Here is a 23,787-nt window from a genome sequence, read left to right on the forward strand (position 1 = left end):
AAATAGTTAGGTGCCAGCAATAAAAATAGTTAAGTCTGACAAAAAAGGCTACTATTTACATTTTATGTAAGATCAAGAAAGCATCAATCGTCCATGTCAAGGATTATTAATACTGCCTTTCTTTGAGGTGACTTGAGAGATGTTACGGAGGCTTAAACTGGGTGTCTCCCCACCATCCTCGATACTCATCCGAAGTTAATGGTAACCGTAAAATTTACCATCCAATAAAGTGGAGTGAAAGGTGAGATATGAGCAGTTACCCCCAAAGACAACTGGCCCCAACTGGGGTTCATCCAGGCAAAGGGCTGTGTGGGCACCCTGCTGAAACTCACCTCCTCCAGCCCACACCCTCTGCCCTCAGGACCCACAGCACCCTCGTTACTCCCATACAGTTGTCACAGATAGAGCATAATGTCTTCAAACATATCTTCTGTGATATAGAATCCCAAGCTACCTAATAACATGAGATATACACTATGCCCAAGCCAAAGACGTAGGATGTGAAATTTACTCTGCTTCTTCATTCTTCCTGCTTGCTTTATTTCTTCCCTGAAAATGAGAGATAGCTAATGTCAGCCAAAGTAACTCCAAAACATAAAAATGATTATTCGTTATACCACTTGCAAAGAGTCAAAATTTTGTTTTATTAGCCTATTGTATGTCCTCCTACTTGTGAAGTTTTTATTTTGGGGGGAAACTAGCGTTTTCATGGCCTGGAGAACAATCTCACACAAATAGCACAAGTATTCTGTGCTAGGAATAGCAAAAGCTTACCTCCGAAGGGGGAAAATTCTAGCTTCTATTTATTTATACTGCTTTTTTTCCCTCAACAATTGCTGCTCTCTATAATTTCAATGTTTGCAAAAATAGCAGTTATGTAAACATTAATGCATAAAAAAACTATCATTTCGATGTAGCCTGCAAATCCTGGAAGCTAAACATTAAGGAATCATGAGATTTTTTCCCTCTAAACAAGAGAAGGGAATTCACTATTTTTTTATCCCTAAAACGTACCCTTCAAAGCTTTTCAAGTTCCAATTGTTAAGCAAGCCTGAATTACCATTAGTATTGCAGTTTAGTAAATGTTCGTTTTCCCTCTCTGCCTCCGATCCGACGACTCTGTCTTTGCCCATAGCAGATTTGTATATTTTGTTTCTGTATTTGCTGATTTTCCAGTGTTAAGCATGGACTCTTCCTTTCTCTGTCAACATGAATGTTCCTTTTCTAACCAAAATACAATAAATATATGCATCCAAGTTAGGCTAGCTTTGAAAAACATAGTATCAAATAAATTCAATGATCCCTTTGGCTTTCATAAATTCATAGGCATGTGCCAACAGTGGGAGGAAAAATCCTTATATTCTGAGTAAAAATTCATTCCCAGGAAAGCTCACGAATTTGTAATAAGACTGATGTAATTCTAGAAGGTGTTGGACCAACAGAAAAAAAAAGAGGGGGGGAGTGGTAGAGAAATTTACAAAAGCCAAAGCACAGGTGAGCTGTTTACCTGTGGGTATTAGGACCCCCAGGCTGGAGCAGAGATCTCTCACTATGTCTGCCCATAGGCTGGCCTTACATCACCACAGGCTTGCCTCCTCGAAATCCGTGGGCTTACCTAGAGCTACAAATTCTTAGGATGGGATCCTCTGAAAACTCCAGAAGCCCTCAGCCCCCACTACCCAATAGTCACAATGAACTTAAGGAATCTTTACTTCCTATATGATGGACACTTGAACCCATATGGCTGAGCCCATGGTCCCCAGCTATAACAACTATAGTAACCATTCATTCCATCTGCCTTCATTGAGTTTCTACCATGTGTAAGACACTATGCTAAAATCCTTTACCCAAAAAGAGTGGATAGTCTAATAGGTCTAGAGATAGAGGGGGTAGTGAAACCACATGCAGAGGAAGGCAGGGAGGGCTAGTTGTCCCTGGAGAAGTGGAGAGAGCTTCATAGAAGAGGTACCCTTTAAGTTGAACCTTAAAAGATGAGCAAGAAGGCAGCTGGTATAGAAGGCAAGTGGGGTAGAGGAACGAAGAAGAAAAACCAGGAAGTTTAATGCTTAGACTCCTAGAAGAAGAGCAAATACGCTTCTTTGACTATAGCTAAGGATGCAGTGAGTAGAAGGAAAGACAATGTATTTCAAGAGAGGTAGACTGGAGCCAGATTGTAACTTGCTAATTATTTCTTAAATAAATGAATGTATGAATAAATAATTTTTTTTAAAAAAAGATACTTTCCTCTTGGAAGTATTTAGAAAGCAATGGTTAATGATATTAAAAGAGATAGCTCATTGGTTTTGGGGGGTGTTATGGACTGAATGTATACGTCCCTCCCCAAATTCCTACATTGAAACTCTGATGGTATTTGGAGATGGGGCCTTGGGAGGAAATTGGAGTTAGATGAGGTCATGAGGATGGGACCCTCATGATAGGATTAGTGCCCTTATGAGGAGAGACACCAGAGTGCTTACACTCGATTCCTCCCCTCCTCCCCACTGAAATGTGAGGACACAAAACGAAGGCAGCTGTCTACAAGCCAGGAAAAGAAGCCTTGTCAAGAATCGAATTGGCTGGTACTTCCAGCCTCTAGAATTGTGAGAAATAAATTTCTGTTGTTTAAGTCACCCGGTCTATGATATTTTATTATGACAACCCAAGCTGAAAAAAACAGTGAGGCTATATTTTAAAATAATATTTTGAAATCGATGTCAGTTTTACACTGAGGATTTGGGAAGCAGAGTTGTTGAACAGCTAAAATATCTCAAATTTGGGATATTGGGGAGAATATACATTTAATATATGGGAGAACAAATTTGTTAAAACACATCAGTGTTTGTTGAATTATAAACTAGGTGCCTGAGAAATGTGTCTAAGTAAATGAAAATATATAAGGAAACAGTGGCCCATGTTTTTAGAACACAGATTATTTTCCAGTAGACAGTAAAGGGGAAGTGATGAGACTTCAGTAAGTATTGGCATGAAACAGATAAAAATGACATTTTAGAAGACAAAGCTGATCTCATAAGAGCAGTTTCATGTTCACAGACTTAGAAAACAAACTTCTGGTTACCAGGGGGAAGAGTGGGGGGGGGAAATAGTTAGGGAGTTTGGGATTGACATGTACACACTGCTGTATTTAAAGTAGATAACCAACAAGGACCTACTCTGCTCAATACTCTGCAATGGCCTATATGGGAGAATCTAAAAGATAGAGTGGAAATATGTATATGTATAACTGAATCACTTTGCTGTACACCTGAAACTAACATGACATCGTTAATCAACTATACTCCAATATAAAATAAAAAGTTTAAAAAGAAAAAGCAGTTTCATGTTGTAGAGGAAAAACTCACTCCTCCTGTGTCTCCCTTACTCATGCTGTGACCACACCTCACTTCACTTTTGACACCATATGTATGGGTTTTATACACATCAAGCTGGGACACGAGCTGGGTGTCCTACAGTTCAACTCAGTCCTGATGCTATCTACCTAGAGATAGGATCAGGTTCCACAGACTAAGGACTCAGTGCTACAAGACTGACCCCATCCTCCCTGCACACTTCAGATGCCAATCTCAAGCCCAGGTGGTCACCTGTCCTTCTGCCCTACTGACTACAAATCAGAAGGTCCCACAATCCCCTTCTCAGGCTAAATCAATTTGCTAGAGAGGCTCACAAAACTCAGGAAACCAGTTTCCTTACTAGATTACTGGTTTATTACAAAGGATATTAAAGGATAAGAATAAACACCCAGATGAAGAGATACATAGGGTGAAGTCCAGAAGGATCCTAAACAGAAGAGTTTTTGTTCCAGTGGAGTTTGGGCAGCACCGCCCTCCTGGCATATGGGTGTTCACCAAGCTGGAAACTCTCTGAATTCTGTAGTTCAGGATTTTTATGGAAGTTTCTTTCCATAGGCCTGATTGGTTAACTCAATGGCCATTGGTGATTGAACTCAGTTTCCAGCTCCTTTCCCCTCCCCAGAGTTTGGGTGTGGAGAGGAGATTGGGCTGAAAGTTCCAATCCTCTAATTACAAGGTTGGTTCCCCCCGCAACCAGCCGCCATCAGGAGGTTATCCAAAGGCTTTTCCAAAAGTCACTTCATTAACATACACTCAAGTGTGGTTGAAAGTTGCTTTTTATGAACAACGAAAGATGTTCCTTTCACCCGTATTGTTTTAATCACATAGGAAATTCCAAAGGTTTTAGGAGCTCTGTGCCAGGAAAAGGGATGAAGACCAAATATATATTTCTTATTATACATCACAATATCACACATATGGTTTAAGCTAATTCTAAAAGGTGATGTTGCTGTAATTAGTGCCTTAACGAATGAGTTTTATGTAATTTATCACATTTCATAGTGTTAGAAAAATAAGCTGTTAAATGAACACAAATTAATCTTGAGAGTAGCTTTTTAGAAACTAATTGTTTTTTAAGACTGTGATAAACCAGATGATTAGTAATAAAACTGATAATTGTGAAATTTGCAGAATTTGATCTCTGGCTATAATTCATAGAATAATTCCTCATAAAAGAAAATTAAATGTTAGTAAAGTGTTTAATTTTGCAGATTATTGCCTGGCAATTGATTTTTCAAGAAGGAAAAAAACTGAATTTATATTAAAAGCAAACAATTGTATTATTATATCAGTGGAAAAAAAATTTGTTGTTTTAAATGACCACAGGATCATTAAGTTACATCCTTTGTGGAAGATGGGTCCCAAGCCAGGGTTTTAAACTCTATTAACTGTCTTCCTCTTAATACAGGATATTTTGGGAATGTGTTTTAATTTTCCCCACAAAAAAATTATTCCACTCTGTAAATGAAACTTACTTTCTTTAATATATGGGAGAGTAAAGCCCTGAGCCAATCGGATCTAACTCTGTCCTTAAGAAAACTTGTCAAATGCACACATACCCACTTGCACACATACACGCACATACACACACTAGCAGCAAGAAATAGCATGCACTGATAGTTGTTTTTTTGGACAGTAAAGAAAAAAAAAATTCTGCAAAACCCTCCAAGGTTCTGATCAACAATAACAGTAATTTGTAGACTTTTCTTTAAGAATTTGTTTTATTTTAATTTTTATTATTTTAAAATTTATTTATCTTTTAAATAGGTAATATATGCCTGTGGAAAAAATATAGAAAACACAAGAGGACACCCTAAAAGTTGAGTCTCCCTCTACAATTCCTCAAGTCACCCGATTCCCTGCTCCAGAGTTAATTACTGTGAGTGGTTTTTAAGAATCATCCCAGATATATTCTATAACAACTTAACAGCAATTATTGTGCTGTCCTGTAGAAATACTGATAGAATGCAACCCCCAAGTGCAACTGAAAATTTTCTAGCAGCTAGGTTTAAAAAGTAAAAAGAAACTGGTGAAATTTATTAATATCTTATTTCTATTTGGCCCAATATAGGCAACATGTTATTTCAACATGTAAACAGTATAGAAATATGAATGAGATATTTTATATTCTTTTTTTCTCTCCCAAGACTTTGAAATCCAGTGTATGTATACACTCACAACACATCTCAATTCGGACCACCCACACTTCACTGTAAAAGTGGGTACTATGCTGAGCAGCACAGTTCTATCAAGTTCCATAATGTCTAAGAATCTCTTTTTTTTAAGGAATTAAGAAGAATTTTTTTTAATGCTCGCATACAATATACATTGTTCTTCATTTTCTTACTCTTTTAGACATGGTGACAGACTTACATACATATAAGTATACACATGACATAAAAACTAGAAAATACAGAGAAGAAAAATTTTAAATCATCTATAATGCTATTTTAGTGTTTTAGTACAGGTACAAGGATAATTCTGACGCTTCTGGAACAAGTGTATAATATAAACAAAATTTAGTCAAAGCCTCATAGGTCTTAGAAGGCTGCCCCAAATGTCAATCAGTTAAAATTTTGTATTGTGAGGTGAGGGGATTCACTAACCAATACCAATTTACCAATAGTAAATATATATTTTTTGTTTGAAATGTGAAATCTCTTTGTCTCTCTCTCCCTTCCTACCATTCAAATGGAGAGCCAATGGGGAACACTGTTAACAACTGGATTTTTTTTTTTTTTTTTTTTTTTTAGCTTCAGTTTTATTGTTTGTTCTGTAGCTGGGGAGGGGACCACGCAGTACACTTCATTGTATACCATGTATTGCCTTTGAAAACCAGGGTAAAAGGGCTTCTTCTTTGCCTGAAGCCAATTTCTGCCTTCATACAGCTGTGTTTGGATATGCAGATGTGGTACAGAAATTTGGAAAATTACCACGTGAAATTATTGTTTAGCTTTTCTTCTCAGGGGAACAAAGTTTTAAAGAAGCTTTTCACTGAAGAATAAAAATCTCAGTGTCTAGCTAACTATGAAGTATGCATTATAAAATCATGATATTCGGTGCCATGGAAAGAACACCAGGCCGGGAGTCAGAAACAGTCCTCGAGCTTATAGTGTGACCTGGAAGCGCTCACATCGCCTGCTGTTCCACGGATTAGGAGGGGGGGACTCGGAATTTTTAGGCCTCTAACGATCCCACAATCCTTCTTGCCGTCCATCAGGGCAATGTTCTTTTAAAACCTTCCTTTCAAAACATCCAGTTTTAATCTTTAATCTTATTTTACAAGAAAATGTGTTATTCACAAAAGAACTACTGGCTACAATTTTTCTAACGTATCCTTATGATTTATAGCAGGGGTTGGCAAACTGTGACTTCCAAAGCCAACTGTTTTTGTATGGCCCCTGAACTAAGAATAGTTTTTATATGTTTCAATGGTTGGAAAAAAAAAAAAAAAAAAAAACCACAGAAGAAGATTTCATAGCATACAAAAATGATATGAAATTCAGCCCGCGGCCCCGGGCGGCGCAGTGCACGCCGGGAATTGGAGTCCCGCTGGCCCGACCTGTCGGGGCCTCCCTGGGCGGGTGTCCCGGGGGCTGAGGACGGGGACAGGGGCGACACGGCCGGGCCAGGGGCGCCTGCGCAGACGGCCGGGGCCGGCGACAAGCTGAGGAGCGCGGGGAGAATGCATAAGCTTAAATCATCTCAGAAGGACAAGGTCCGCCAGTTCATGGCATTTACTCAGGCTGGTGAGAGAACTGCCATCCTCTGCTTAGCGCAAAGTGAGTGGAAATTGGACGTGCCACGGACAGCTTCTTCCAGAACCCGGACTTGTTCCACAAGGACTCCATGAGAACCTACGTGGACAAGAGCAGCTGTATAACAGAGCCACAAGGTGAGAATAAAATTGGAATTGATGGAATTCAACAGTTTTGTGATGATTTAAGCCTAGATCCTGCCAGTATCACTGCTTTGGTTATAGCGTGGAAATTCAGGGCTGCGACTCAATGTGAATTTAACAAAAAGGAATTTGTAGATGGCATGACAGAGCTTGGGGTTGGGATAAAACTTCATTCATACCTTAAGATGTGTCTTACTTGCTGGATGAGTCGGAGAGAGTGGGTCTGCTTCCACCTTCTTAAGGCCCTGGAATTCTGTGTTCCTGGTCATATTCCGCTGTGGATGCACATCCCGTGAATTCTCAGTTCCCCCAACATCCAGAGGAGGATGGTATTTAGCAACTGGTATCACATTTCCAGAAGACCTCACATGATGTCTCAACTAGAGACATTTTGACAGAGAGGAACCAACCAGTATATACATGGAGGGGACAACAAGGAGGGGAAGGTTATGTGTTAATGAATTAAAGAGCAGAGGAAAGGGGGAAGGGAGGAATGGAGGAGGGAGGGAAAGAAGGGAGGAGAGAAGGGGAAGAAGGGAGGAGGGAAGGAAGGAGGGAGGGAGGGAAGGAAGGAAGGGGGAGGGAGGGCAGGAAGGAAAGAGGGAGGGGAGAAGGGAGGGAAGGAAGGAAGGAGGGAAAGAGAGGAAGGAGAGGAAGGGAGGGGGAATCTGAAGGACATTTCTTAATGATAAAAGTTTTATTTCACCAGGAGGGTAATAGTTTATTTAAAGCAGAAGTTAACACTCTAAAGAGAAAGATACAAATCTACAAGCAAAGTGGGGAATTCTCACATACATCTTACCAACTGGTAGAATCAGTGGATGAAAAATCAGTAAGGAAATAGAAGATTTGGAAAAGGAAATAGAACACTGCCCTTGATGTTGAAGAATACATATTCTTTTCAAAAAGACATAGAACATTTTTAAATATGGACCATAAACTGGGCCATAAAGTAAGTTGCAACAAATTTCAAAGACTTGAAATGATACAGAGCATGTTTTCTGACCACAATACAATTAAGCGAGGAATATAACAAAAAGATAGATAGGTTGAAATATGTGTGGATATTATACCTCTGAATAACCCTTGGGTTGAGAAAGAAGGTACAATAGAAATTAGAAAGTATTTTGAATGATAAAACACTACTTACGAAAACTTGCAGGATTCAGCTTCTTAAATTCATATTTTAAAAAGAGAAGTTGAAAATCAGTAAGGAAAGCATCCATCTCAACAAGTAGAGAAAAGAGCAGGAAGTAAAACTCAAAGAGTGTAGACAGAAGGAATTAATTTTTTTAAACGGGCAGTAATTTAATGAAATTTTTTAAAAGTTGTTGTAAGTAGAAAGGATTTGTAAAGCCAAAAGCTTGTTGTTTGAAGACTTATAAAGTAATGAATAACAAATAACCAATATAGAATGAAAGGGGGACATCACTATAGACACTACAGATTAAAGGATGAAAGTATTATGAACAACTTTATGTTAGTAAATTTGAAAACCTAAATGAAATAGACAAGTTCTTTAAAAAATGACAACTTACTGAAATGGGCATGTGAAGAAATAGTTCCATAACTCTTAAAGGATCTGAACCCATAATTTAAAATCTTTTCAAAGAGAAAACTCTTGGCCAGGATTGGTTCACTGGCACATCCTACCAAGCTTTTAATAAAGAGAATAACACCAATTTCACACCACCTCTTCCAGAGAATGGTACAGGAAGAAGCACTCCCCAATATGTTTTGAGGCCAGCACAACCTAGATAGTAAGACCTAGAAAGGACATTTTGAGAATGGAAAATTACAGGCTGCTCTCAGTCATAAGAATCACAAGATGCATATAATGAACATAAGGTGCAAATATCCTAAACAAATTTTCAGCAAAATAAATCAAGCCCCCAAAACAAATCAACCAAAAAACCAGGATAATTTGTCACAACAAAGTTTGTTGTAGTCCAGGAATGCAAGATTTTTTTAACATTACAAAGTTGATCAATGTAATTTATCACAGTAACAGAAAAGTGAGGGGGTGGATATTATCTCAGTGCATAACATGGGACTTTTCAAGCTACAATAATTAGGAGTACATGGAATTGGGGGCCAGAATAGATGAATAGGCCAGCGGAGCAGAATGGAGAGCCCAGAAACAAAGTGTTTACAGGAACACTTGATTTATGAGAAAGGTGGCCCTTTAGAGAAGTGGAAAAGGGACAGCTTTTCAGTAAATGGTCCTGGGAGAATTGGCTAGTCGTATGGAAAAAAATGCGTCTTGATCTCTACCTCACACCGTACATGAAAGTCAGTTCAAGTGGGTTGTAGATCTCGGTGTGAAAGGCTGAAGGCAGAAACCTTTAGAAAATAATGGAGGAGAATATCCTTATGGCCATGCCATAGGGCAGGTTGTAAAACGTCATCAAAAATCACTGTAGAGGTATGGTACTGGCACAAAAACAGAAATATACATCAATGGCACAGGATAGAAAGCCCAGAGGTAAACCCACGCACATATGGTCACCTTATTTTTGATAAAGGAGGCAAGAATATACAATGGAGAAAAGACAGCCCCTTCAGTAAGTGGTGCCGGGAAAACTGGACAGCTACATGTAAAAGAATGAAATTAGAACACTTCCTAACACCATACACAAAAATAAACTCAAAATGGATTAAAGGCCTAACTGTAAGGCCAGACACTATAAAACTCTTAGAGGAAAACATAGGCAGAACGCTCTACAACATAAATCACAGCAAGATCCTTTTTGACCCACCTCCTAGAGAAATGGAAATAAAAACAAAAATAAACAAATGGGACCTAATGAAACTTAAAAGCTTTTGCACAGCAAGGGAAACCACAAACAAGATGAAAAGACAACCCTCAGAATGGCAGGAAATATTTGCAAACGAAGCAACTGACAAAGGATTAATCTCCAAAATTTACAAGCAGCTCATGCAGCTCAATATCAAAAAAACAAACAACCTAATCCAAAAATGGGCAGAAGACCTAAATAGACATTTCCCCAAAGAAGATATACAGATCGCCAACAAACACATGAAAGGATGCTTAACATCACTAATCGTTAGAGAAATGCAAATCAAAACTACAATGAGGTATCACCTCACACCAGTCAGAAGGGCCATCATCAAAAAATCTACAAACAATAAATGCTGGAGAGGGTGTGGAGAAAAGGGAACCCTCCTGACTGTTGGTGGGAACGTAAACTGATACAGCCACTATGGAGAACAGTATGGAGGTTCCTTTAAAAACTAAAAATAGAACTACCATACGCCCAGCAATCCCATTATATACCCTGAGAAAACCATAATTCAAAAAGAGTCATGTACCACAATGTTCATTGCAGCTCTATTTACAATAGCCAGGACCTGGAAGCAACCTAAGTGTCCATCGACAGATGAGTGGATAAAGAAGATGTGGCACATATATACAATGGAATATTACTCAGCCATAAAAAGAAACGAAATTGAGTTATTTGTAGTGAGGTGGATGGACCTAGAGTCTGTCATACAGAGTGAAGTAAGCCAGAAAGAGAAAAACAAATACCCTATGCTAACACATATATATAGAATCTAAAAAAAAAAATTGGTTCTGAAGAACCTAGGGGCAGGACAGTAATAAAGATGCAGACATAGAGAATGGACTTGAGGACATGGGGAGGGGGAAGGGTAAGCTGGGACAAAGTGAGAGAGTGGCATGGACATATATACACTACCAAATGTAAAATAGATAGCTAGTGGGAAGCAGCCGCATAGCACAGGGAGAGCAGCTCGGTGCTTTGTGACCACCTAGAGGGGTGGGATAGGGAGGGTGGGAGGGAGACGCAAGAGGGAGGAGATATGGGGATACATGTATATGTATGGCTGATTCACTTTGTTATAAAGCAGAAACTAACACACCATTGTAGACCAATTATACTCCAATAAAGATGTTAAAAAAAAAAATCACTGTAGAGAAGACTGTAGAGTGTACTACACTAAAATAAGAACTTCTGACCAAGAAACAGCATCGAGAGGTGAAGAGGCATCCACGTGAGGGGTGGGGGCCATGAGATACTCAACTGACAAAGGCCTGTGTCCCTGATGCATAGAGAATTCCCACAGAACAACAATAAAAAGATAACCTAATTGAGAATGGGCAAGAGACTTGACCAAGCCCTTCACCAAAGATGCTTTCCAAGTGGCCAAATACAAGCAGGCGCTCAGCCTCATTCATGGCGGTGTGCAAACTAGAATACAACGCAATAGGACCTCACAACTCACTCTTCCAGGACGGCTCCGGAACAGTGCTGGTGGGCAGTCAGCTTGGAGAACCGTTTAACAAGACTTATGAAATCATGGGTGGGTGTCTGCCTCGACACATTCATTTGTGTGCCAGGATACACGTACAGAAACCTTTTAACAACATTCTTTGTGACCAGGAAACTAGAAACACCCAAAATATTTACCGTCAGTAGCGCATAGAAGTTATAAAATGTGAATACGGTGGAGTGCTGCGTGACAATGGAAATGAGCCAGCCAGAGTCCCACAGTCACACACACAGTGTTGGTGCAGAAATCCAGACGCAAAATAGCACACCGGGGGTTCCCACTTGTAAACTTCGAAGCAGGGGTGCAACGGCGCAGAGAAGCTGAAAGCTCTTCTGCCAGACTAGAGCAGGAGCTTGAGGGCACAGTGAAGTTCAAGGACTTTTACCAGCTCACCTTCACCTTTGCTAAGGGCCCGGGGCAGAAGGGGCTAGGTGTGTGCGCAGTGGACGTTCTTACCTTCTGTCTCGGACATCCTACGTTTTCGTCTCTAAGCAGCACATCGAGAGGGTCCGACTGAGGCAGCAGGCCCTCCGGGGTCAGATCAGGGAGGGGGGGCCCAGGCCCTCTCCAGCACCATTTCCTTGTTCCCATGGCCGGGATTGCCCCCCTTTTTTTTTGTTTTCTCCAGGTTTATGGGTCTGTGTTGTCATTTGGGCGCTTTGCAATGCGACGAGTATCTTGTCACACTCTGTGACACTGCGTCTCTGGGGTGGCCCGCCCTGTGGACGGGTTTCTTGCCCTGCATGCTACCCACACATCACGCACCACCAGGGCCCTGTCAGGAACTTACTGGGACGGATCTGCTTGTAACTCCATGCGGTGGAGGCCTTGACCCGCTGGAGACCATGGGGCGTCTGCTGCCGTCGAGGGGCGCTGGGGGCAGAGGAGGCGCCCGGGGCTGTGAAGGCGCAAGGGCTCTGCGCGTCCCCCCCATCGCGTGAAGGTCTGTGGGCCCCAGGAGAAGAATGGTCCCCACACGAAGGCTTGCGACCAGGAGGGTCATTTTCCATTTGTCCTGACGTTGGTGAGGATCTGGCCTCAACGCGGAGCATGGACGACAAGGATAGGCGAGTCCCCAGCAGCGCGGCCAGGAGAACAGCAAGGGCAGGCCCTGTCTGTCCCACCCGGCGCGTGGCAGGGGCAGAGCCGCCGGAGAGGAGCGCGCCCAGTGCGTCCAGAGGGCCGGCGAGGGGGCGGACGGAGGCGCTGGCCCGGGGCCCGGGCCCCCAGCGAATTTCAGGCGCTGTCAGCGGGGTGGGTGCGGAGCGGAGCGCTGGACTCACGTTCCCGGGAGATGCCCGCGCTTGGCAGGCCCTCGGAAGAAGCCGCGGCCTGGGCCCACCCCGTCCCCGCCGCTGCCTCTGCCCTGGACGCCGCCCTCCCTGCCTGTCTTCTCTGCCCGCCTCCTGCACACACACATCCAGACTCAGGACTGGCCGCCGCGGGCCGTCTTACTGTCGTTCGCATCTTTTATCTCGTTCCTGGAGAGAAAGGTAGAAACCGGCCTTGATCAAGCAGGTTTGGAGCCCACCCTCCCCTGTCCCGTGTGGTCACAGCTCCTGGTCCGGCCGCCTGCCGTGACCCGAGAGCCCAGGGATGGTGCCCGGGGCGCTGGAAGCTGCAGGTTCCCGGGCGGCAGCGGCCCAGACCTCCGGCTCAGTCTCACTGTTGCAGCCGGTGGGGACGGGTCGCGCTGGCCGAGTGGGGACGGGTCTGTCTGGGCCCGTTCGTCCTCTGGGGTCGCCCTGCTGGCCTCGGGCCGCCCCGTCCTCGGCTTTCTCCTCCGAGCCCTGGGGTCTGTCCTCACCAGCCTTCCCGTCCCAGGACCCACCTGTAACCAGCGTCGGGGCCGGGGTGCTCCCGCTCTGCCTGCATCTTGCATGTTACGGTGTTACGTCTTGGTTTACGTGCTTTGTGCCAGGCGGGTACATTGTACGAGGAAAGTTCACTGCAATTCGGACACCCGTAAAAGACGCGCGGCTCGATCTCAGCACAGATGACTTCAGCTCCGGTTTGAAAAGCAGCAAACGTTGGCCAGAAAGGGTAGCGGCTCCTCATGCAGCGTTGCCTCATCTGGTTCCGCCGAGGTTGCAGCCGTCGAGGACGTTCGCTCCCGCGTGGACGCGAGAGGCTTCTTGCCCAGGAAGCAGCTGCGGCGCATCCTGCAGGGTCACCAGGCTCGAGTGTGGCTCCGTCCAGGCCACTGGCACGGTCAGCGAGGGTGTCCTCTTGCCTCGCGTGCGGGGCCGTTGGGAAGACCTCAGCCCGTGAGCTTTGCTCTCACGGTGACAGGACAGGCGCCGCGTTCAGCTCCTGCCCCTGCGCCCCCCGCCCCCCAGAATCGTCCTGCCCTCCGCCGACGCGTTCCACGCAGCCTTGGTTCTGTGTTCGATGTATCGTAGCAACACCCCCTTCAGCCTGAAGATGTCTGCTCTTCGGGAACCTCGCGCACACCTGGAGGAGGTACACCTGCACTGTCACCTTCGCTGCGCCAGCGTCCGGGGGCTGCCGATTGAAGCAGGACAGCGGCGGGGTTGGCGTTTGGGAGGTGCAGTGACCCCCCCCCCCCACCAGTGGGGAGGGGACACCTGGGGAGGGGGGGAGTGCCAGGAGCCTCGTCTGGTCCTGGGCCCGTTCCCTTCCCCCGTCACCTGCTGTGCCATCTGGGGTGGCAGCTCTTGGGGGCTGCCGGTGTCTATACAGTCTGAGTGGTGGTTTCTACTTCAGTAAGTGTTAGGAGGGTGAAGAAAATGTATAAATGTCACTGGAGCTGTGCCACCCGGAAAGGTGGCGCGTGGATGCCCCGCTGTGCTCGTGGACGCAGTGGGGGGTGGGGAGTGGCTCCCCTTTTTTTCTTTTAAACTCTTTCCCATTACCTGATTTTCCCTCAGTAATAGTCACCTGAACAAGAAATACAGCTTTCCGTGCTTTTCTAAAATTTGGCTGGGAGGGGGAAGGGTAAGCTGGGACAAAGTGAGAGAGTGGCATGGACATATATACACTACTAAACGTAAAATAGATAGCTAGTGGGAAGCAGCTGCATAGCACAGGGAGGTCAGCTCCGTGCTTTGTGACCACCTGGAGGGGTGGGATAGGGAGGGTGGGAGGGAGACACAAGAGAGAGGAGATATGGGGATATATGAATACATATAGCTGATTCACTTTGTGATACAGCAGAAATTGACACAACATTGTAAAGCAATTATACTCCAATAAAGATGTTAAAAATAAAATAAAATAAAATTTGGCTTAGAAGAATTACATGAAATTCAAATTTCAGGGTTTATAAATAAAGTTTTATTAGAACACAGCTACACTCATTGGTTTCCTATTGACGGTGGTTGCTGTCATGTGATAAGGGTCAAGTTGAATACTTGTGACAGAGACCACAAGGCCCACAGAACCTGAAATATTTATCATCTAACCCTATAGGGAAAATGTTTGCCACCCCTTGATTTAGAGTATTTGAAAACAAGTAGAAATTTGCAGAAAGACTAGGTAAAGTTTATTAAAGCACTTAGAATATGCCAGGCAATGCAGTAAGTGATTTGGTTGATTTTTGAAAAATACAACCACCTCGTGAAGTAGGTAGTAGTATCAGCCCCAATTTTTGAGATAAGGAAACTCAGGCTTGCCCAGGACATGGCCCTCAGGCTTGCCACACCACAGAAAAGTGGCAGAAGCAGGATTTGATTCCAGGGTTCTCTGATACAGAGCCTGTGCCTTTAACCTCTGCTCCAGAGCAGTAACCTTCCCCCATACTTCACTTAAAATACAGGGATCCTTTCTGCAAAGCAGAAAGGTTCAATCTGCCTTAGGAATTACCAACAGAGTGATTTATGACTTGAGGACTATGAACAGTAACTCACGTTGACCTGTTCAGCTTGAATCCACCCATCTACAGAATGTGTAACATGAAAGAGAAAAGTTAAAGAAAGTTATATATTCAAAGTAGCAAACAATACATCACCACCTTGCAGACACAGAATGGTTCCACAAAGCACCCACCGTTGGGTCGCCATCCGTTCATGACCAAATTGTCACCAGTACAGAGTAAAATTAAAAATAATAAAGACAACAAACTGAGTTTGGCATGGAACTAAATTATTCGGCTTAAAGCTAATCCTTTATTGTGAGATTATATCCTCTCAAATTTTCAGTGTAAAATATATTCTCTGTTATGAATAATCATGCTATACCATAAGCTTTTTTACTTAATGTACTTACTTGACAAAAAAAAAAAAAAAATGTAGACAACTCTATTTTGGTCCTTTATCTATTTTTTTAATGTCTTGGTCTGTGGAAATCTTAGTCTGGGAATCTCTGGTTTACATGTCCTTTGACCCAGTAATTCAACTTCTAGGAAATGATCTTCCAGAAATAATGTGTGCCATAAGAAAAAAAAAATGTAAGCAAAAATATACAGTGCAGCATTATTTGTAGAAAGCAAAATCTCAAAATAAAATTATGGAATACTTAAATTATCATAGGACAGTACAGTCATATGATGAAATAGAATGTGACCATCAAAAATCCCTTGTGTAATTTATCTAATAACACGGGAAATGCTCATATATAATGTTAAGAGGAAAAGAAAGAAAAAACACACATGTATAATATGATTGCAACTTCATGAAAATTAAATGTACAATCATAATATATGAAAACAAAGCCTAAATGTATTTACAGTTAGGTATTTTTTTAGATCAAGAATATTTTCTTCAACTATCTTCTTTTCTAATTAGCCTGGCCTTTTTTCATAAATACCCATAATTGCATGTGAAATCTCTGTTTTTTGGCCCTTTGCCTTTCACTTTCTCTTCTATCCTTCTCATCCTTGTGTCCTTAACTTCTGTGTTCTAGGAGAACTCTAAATGCTATTTTTGGCAGTGTCAATTCTGCAGTGAACAGTGGGTAATTAAGCTTTTGATTCTACTTGATGTTTTCTTTCTTTTCAATACTTCCTATTCCATCTAGGTATCTATTTAGGTCACTGTCATCTCATCACAGCTTTTAGCTGCTGTTTTGGAGAGACCATATATTTTTGCATCCCAGTTGCTAAATTATTTTCTTCTGGTTACCTTGGTAAACAGTGTTTAGACGGCTTCCCCGGAATATGTTCCTCAGAATGACACGTCTTTCCTCTAGACCTAGAGTAATTATTGTAGGTTGTGTTTTATCCAGTTTATTCCAAACTGAAGAGAGATCCCAGCAGACCCAGTGTTTGCTGATGGGAATAGGTGGCCCTCGCCCCTTGCTCCTCTCACTATCCACGTGATCAGCCCCCTCTCAGATCCACAGCCGGAGGACTGGGTGACCCCGGGCCCTGTTCCCAGTGCTCGACCGTGTTCCCTTATTAGGAACTGAAGTGGGATCTACCCCTGCCCTATTGGGGTCTCTGCCACCATGAACCAATGATGACAGCAGATTTCCTGGGCTGAAGGCCACCAGGCCTCTCAGGGTGCCCGCTTAAACTTTTTCATCCATCTTCACTGTAACAATTTGAGTTGCATCCTCCAGAAACTCATATGTTGACATCCTAACCCCCAGTAGCTTAAAATGTGACCTTCTTTGGAAATAGGGTCATTGCAGATATAATTAGTTAAAATAAGATAAGGTCATTAGGGGGGCCTAAATCCATTATGAGTGGTATCATTATAAAAAGAGGAAATTTGAAAACACACACACACACACACACGCACCCCCATGGAGAACACCATGTGAAGATGAAAGCAGGGATCAGTGTGATGATGCTTCTAGAAGCCAAGGACTCAAAGACTGCCAGCAACCTTCGGACTAGGGGAGAGGGATGGACCAGATTCCCACTTACAGCCTCAGAAGGAATCAACCCTGTTGATACCTTGATCTAGGACTTCTGGTCCCCAGAACCACAAGACAATAAGTTTCTGTTGTTTAAGCCACCCACTGTGTGGTGCTATGTTCCAGCAGCCCTAGCAAGCTATGCACTTACCTAAGCCCCTCCACCCTCTGTGATCAGGCCTTGGTCAACTGAGGCCAGATCACAGCTGAGGCCTTTCCCCAGCTCCATTCCCACCAACTAACATTCAAGAGATGTTAGAACTGCCTCCTGGTTCCTTACATACACTGTACTGCTTCTCTACTCCCGCAGGCTCTCCTCTGCCTGGAATCCGCCCCTGATCCTCACCCTGACCCTTTACATACAACACACCCTTGCCGTGCTTGTCCCTTCCTGACTTGAAGATTCAGCCCAGAAGTCCAGGACCACCTCCTCCAGAAAGCCTTAGCTGGCTTAGATGCCTTTTCTAAGATGACCAACCACCTCCATTTGTCTGAGGCTGAAGAGGTTTCTGTACTTTCAGTGCTAAAAACAAGAAGGTCTTGGGCAAACCAGGACAAGTTGGTGACCGTACCTTTCTCAGGGTTCCCATAATTCCCTGCACAAAGCTTTCCACATTTTTTTCTTCCTAAACATGTATTAGGATGATCTGATCTGATCAGACCCACACTAGATCACATGCTCCTTCTGAACAGTGTTTTCTGACACCCATATCCCTAGCACTTCAACACAGCAGGTGCTCTGTTAAGGTTTCTAAATGAATGAAAGATTAAAAACTTGCCAAATCGCCTCAGGGTTATCCTGGCACAAATGCAGTTATCCATTCATTTACTCAACATGCATCCATGAACTGCTATGCTCCAGGAACCATTCTCCACTTGTAGCTTTTACATCCTCCTTGACTAAGGAACCAAAGACCTCAAAGTAACATGACTCTAGAAATGTCCTATGAAATACCTACTTTGCTTAATAGATATGCCGAAAGTAAACCATGACTGCTTAGTACACTAACAAAGTCGTTTTCCAACAGTCAAAATCCAAAATTGTTAAGTTCCTTGGAAGACTGAACTTCATCTAATGGTTGTTTAATTGTTAAAGGTTTTGTTAATTAAGTCTAGCCTTCATACCAGAAGTTGCTCTAAGTCCCCCTTTTTAATTGATAGCATACAAATAGAAAAATGATTAATAAGAATACTTTCCTGAGGAGTGATTATGTAGCATTATGGAATACCTCTGTTTTAAGTCAATAGTGAACATCTTTACAATATAACTGTAGTCCTCCAAAAGAATTGTGAATATCTATTAGCATTTTACTGAATGAAAAGACCTTTTTCTGTTGTAAAAAATTCTGCAAGGAATATCATTTTAAGAACATGTTTTTGCATGTCCTGATTGATTCCTTTAGAATAAGTCCTTAAGAGCGGGATTTTTCAGGTCAAAATACATTTTGGAATTACTTGGATTTAATTATTCCCTATATTTTTCTAGCCTTTGCAGACAATAACAATATTTACTGACAATAATGGTCTTCTTGTATGAACTTGTATGGATATTTTTCATTCTTCTTTAAGTTTCAGAGTTCACAGTTTCATTTAATTTGAAAGGTAATTTCATTGCAGGTCAAGAATCTTTTTGATGACAAAATGTTTATTTTTACCTAAAAGAGGATTACTGTGAAGGTGTTCCATCTTAAGTTAAGTACAAAAGTTCTCTCTATATTTACATTGTTTAGCAGAAAAATAGTTTGAAAATGTAGGGTGGAGACAAGTTGAATGAGCTAAAAGTACCAACGGTATTTTAGCTGTCTCACTGAAGAGACATTCCAAAATCTCGCAGCACAAGAAATACTTTGAAAGTCGGCCTTAAACTTAATCCCATAGGAGGGAGACTTGGCAAGCAAGTCAGCATCTTTCTTGTAACCCTAACAAGTTCACAGATTCCAGTAAGCTTCCATGCATTTTGCAATCCAGATTCTACCCCATGAATCTTTCTTTCTTTAGAGTTTATGAAATTTTCTAATTTTCCTAAAACATCATACAAATCCTCTAACTGGTATATATCTTTCAATCATAAAAGTGCCATTTCGATTTATAGTCTCCAAAATCAATAAAGCCTCCCCTCCCCAAGTAAAAGGGAGAAGGATCTGGAACCACTTAATGAAATGTACCTAATAATAATATGACAACAACATGCCACGTTATCATAGCTCAAAGTAAGCTGACACAGCCTGGTCAGGACTTGGCTATCTTTGAAACAAAATCACATTCTTCAGGAAGTGGTGTTGGTAACTCAATAAGCAGCAGCTGTTCCTGGATCTTTGAAAAAAATGTTCCATCATTTGAACGGTGTTCTGTATCCAGCTCTATGCCCCATTATAACTGAGGGCCAACGTGGAAAACTCTAGTTTTTATAATGATTGGAAAACCTCTGGGCAAATAAATACAGGAAAAAATTTTTTGCTCTTAATCTGAGGAGCCTATCTCAATTTAGATATACTTTGTTCAAATCAATTTCTCTGTAATGTTAATTTGCACTCATTACCCAGAAATTCCATGCGCATAAAATGATTGCTCCATTCCCTCCAATCTTAATAATGAGTGCTCCATCCCTGCGCCATTTTAAAAGCTTTCTAAAGACCCTTTTAAAATGAAAGGTGAGATCACTGAATGTAATGTTTATTTACAAGATATTATGATCCAAGCCTTCCAGAATGCTCAGTATAAATGCACTGCATTTAATAGAAATTTGATCCCATCAATTTTACATGATCCCAACAAGGAGAGTGTAGAATTCTAATAATGCTAATGAGAATTTGATATTGACAGAAGATTCATTTATACATAAAAATGGCCAGAAAGATGATTAAATCAAACGATGGTTTGTCGATACCCATCTAACATTAGGTCTCACTATCAAGATGAACAACCACACTTTCAGTAACAACAGTAAATAGCAATTATGATTCCTATGCTGTACTTATGTAGCACTTTTATCGGTGGACCTATAAAGAGATGTATTAAAATACCTTCAGACTCTTTGACAGCCTGGGCTTGAAGTATCTACTTCCAGGAGCAATCTAAATCAACATCACATCATTGCGCTGAAATGGCTTTAGTCATGTTTGCTCCGAAGATCTCATGCTGTGTCCACACAGATGACCTGGCCAAGAGACAGTGTGGCACAGACCAGATCATGCTTCCATTCTGACTCTCTCTTATGCCCTAGTTCTCCCAAGGTATCTATAGAGCTGAGAGGTTTAGATCAATCCAAACATTTGCTGAAATGCGTATGCTTTACCCTTAATTAAAATCGCTGGAGTTTTCTACCCATCTCTAAGGAAAAAGGCAGAACAGCAAACTCATTCTAAAAAAATCTAGCTTTGGAAGTAGAAATACAAATGGAGTGACAATTTATAAATGTATGTTCTCATCAATTTTGACAGGCTATGTCTGTCACAGACGATACTGTAAAAATTTTACTTTGTATCAGCCTGCCATTATTATGCCTCTTCTGCTGGCATCTGATACAATGACTAGCAGCCCCCCTCACCTCCCAGCACCAAGGGTTTAACTATTTAGTAATAGATGAGGAAACTCACCCATAAATCTGTCCAGGTCTGATATTCACCATTCTCCCATAAGAGAGACAGATAACTTTGAACAAGCTGATAGGACAGGTAATAATATTCTGGCAGGAATGAAAACGAAGAAATGTGTGATGAATGAAAATGAAACAAATTGGCCAAAGAGGACTCAGAGGAGACAAGACAACTGCTTCAAGTGTGTAGAGGGCCATGATGTAGAAAAGGGTGAAATTCAATCCATCCTGAGGAGGCAGAGCTAGGGCTAGGACAAGGACACCAGCTGGGGGACATTTCAGTTCCCAGTGACAAAACAAAAGTCATGACTGTCCAACGGATTCACCTGGGTGGGAATGAGAAAGGAGAGAAGGGATGGGGGTAATGGCTACGTATTCATGAATTCCATCAGTGGTTCTTAAGTACTTATTCTGCCTTGGGCACAATGCAAGATGCTGGAGATCCAATGTTGAGAAAAGATAGACATGGTATGTGCCCTGGGAGGCAGATAGGGCTCTGGTCATCACACTCATAAATGGAACCACATCTGTACTTTGAAAAAGTCACAGGCTGTCAAATAGAGAGTGGATTGGATGGGACCAGAGAGTATCCAAGGAGATCGGAAGGGGGCTTCCCTAATAGGATGTCAGATTGCTACTAGGCCTATAATTTTAACGTCTTGAGACGTCTGTATCTGGCATCCATGAACTTTTCTTTATTTGCTTACTTAATTTAGTCAATATACAATGTGCGAAATGGCATTTTCAAAGTAGAAATTCGGTTTGTTATTGTTATTATCAATTCCAACTTTTCAATGCCTCTCATATCACTGTTTTTGTTGTCAACGATATTTCCTTTCTACTTCAGGAATATTGTTCTAAATTCTTAGCTATGTGAGGATAATATAATTGAACTTTGCAACAAGTTAGTCTATCAATTATCAAAATAATCATCAGAGAAGATAATATTTATTTATGCTAATTGTTGCTTTTAATATTCTAGCTGCATGCCAGATTTCACAAAATCACAAAATAAAGGTAATCTGAAAAAAAAGCTGTTTGGAAAGCCTGCAAAACTCATGAGGATCTTAAATTTTCTCAACTCCATGTTTACATCATTTCTTGACTACATTAATGAAGCCAGGCTACAATAGCTTTCCCATAGGGTCATCTTAAAAATAAATGTGTTTATAAAGCCTTTCAGGAAGAGTTTGGAGAAGTAAAGAAGGAGTGTCTATAATTCAAAGATATTTTCTATAAGTGTCCAGATAACAAAGTCAGTAATTTTCTGGGGCTAGTTGTTAAACCCTGTGAGTTAATTTTATTACTCCCTGTTAATGATTGGTCTTTTTTCTTCCACAGAAGATATATATGTAAAGCTATTAGTATTTATTCTTTTCTTTTCTACAGTGATTTATTTTGTGGTTTAACTCAGTCACTTACACAAGCAAAACAATCTAAAGTGGGCTTTTTGTTTTATATGTACACATGTGTCTATATGTACATTAAGCCTTTGTTGGGGTGGAGGGCAGGGAGAAATAGGAGGAAACTTTAAAGTAAAGGAACAGGATGAATCCCACTAGCATCAGGAGAAAGGGATGTAAACTTCTTAAGGAAGAGTATGGTAGAACCAAGTAGCTCTGTTTTTGTACGAGCTTCCCCACGGTATGAGTCTAATTTGACATTTGACATTTTGACAATCAAAAACAAAAACAAAAAAAAGATTAGCCAACAAAAACAAAAGCATACGCATATACTACTGGGATTACTCTGTGAGGGGTTAGAGCTGTCAGTTGTGCAATTCTGATCTAGTACTTAAAAAAAAGCAGACATGCAGTGCTTGGGCAAGGCTCCCACCTTCCAGCCCCACTGTGGGAACTTAGATATAAACAAAAGCTGGGAGCCCCTGTAGTTGCAGGGGGACCTGTGAAAAGATGATGCCCTCTTCCTTGGAGATAATTCTCGCTGTGCAGGTACATTCATTCATCCTTCACTCATTCTTCAAATCTCTCTTGAGTACTTCCGATGTGCCAGGCACCGCGTCAGTGGCTCTGCCATATTTCTATGGGGTGAATGAAGCGAATGGCATTGAGCCCATTTCACAGCTGTGGAAAGGGGGCAATGAAAGGCGGAAGGACTTGATTTGTGAAGAAGCAACAAAGGCAAAACTAAAGTCAGCTTCCTGGATTTCTTGTCCAGTTTTGGTTTGGTTTGGTTTGGCTTAGAGTAGTGGCTCCCCAGCAGGGGAACAGCGGTTGCCAGTGTGGGGCACAGTGGGCAATGTCTGCGTACATTTTCGATTGCCATAACGAGAGGAAGGGATGACCACTGCGTCTGGTGGATAGAAGCCAGGAATGCTGTTCAGCATCTTACAGCGCACCGGACACCCCGTAGCAAGGAATGATTGGGATCGAAATGTCAACAGTGCTGCAGTTTAGAAACCCTGGTTCAGAAGGAGTATTTGGAAATTTTAGCTGATGAGCCAGAATTTATTTACCCTATCTGGGTAACAGGAAAAATTAAGAAAAACAAAAGGTGAATTTCTTCTAAGCTGAAGTTGATGCAACTGTTTGATTCTCATAAATGAGTCTAAATCTAAGTTCTCTTTTTAAAAAAGAAGTGCTTATTTTGCAGGCAGCATTTTTTTTTTTTTTTAATTCCACAGTGTCGCTACCCACTGTCACCACAAGCAGTAGCATTCTTATCTGTCAGTGATGGCCTCTTGGTAGGCAGTTACAAAATATACACACAACTTTTCTCACTGTTATGTTAGTACATTCAATCCACTTGTGGTTTTCCAAATGAAACCC

General features: G+C 41.8%; 1 pseudogene; it reads left to right on the plus strand.

The window, feature by feature from the left end:
• Positions 1–7,053: 7,053 nt before the first annotated feature.
• On the plus strand, positions 7,054–12,100 carry LOC137765988 (DCN1-like protein 2; annotated as a pseudogene).
• The last annotated feature ends 11,687 nt before the right edge of the window (positions 12,101–23,787 follow it).

Source organism: Eschrichtius robustus, chromosome 6 (assembly GCF_028021215.1).
Source record: "Eschrichtius robustus isolate mEscRob2 chromosome 6, mEscRob2.pri, whole genome shotgun sequence".
NCBI classification, from domain to species: domain Eukaryota; kingdom Metazoa; phylum Chordata; class Mammalia; order Artiodactyla; family Eschrichtiidae; genus Eschrichtius; species Eschrichtius robustus.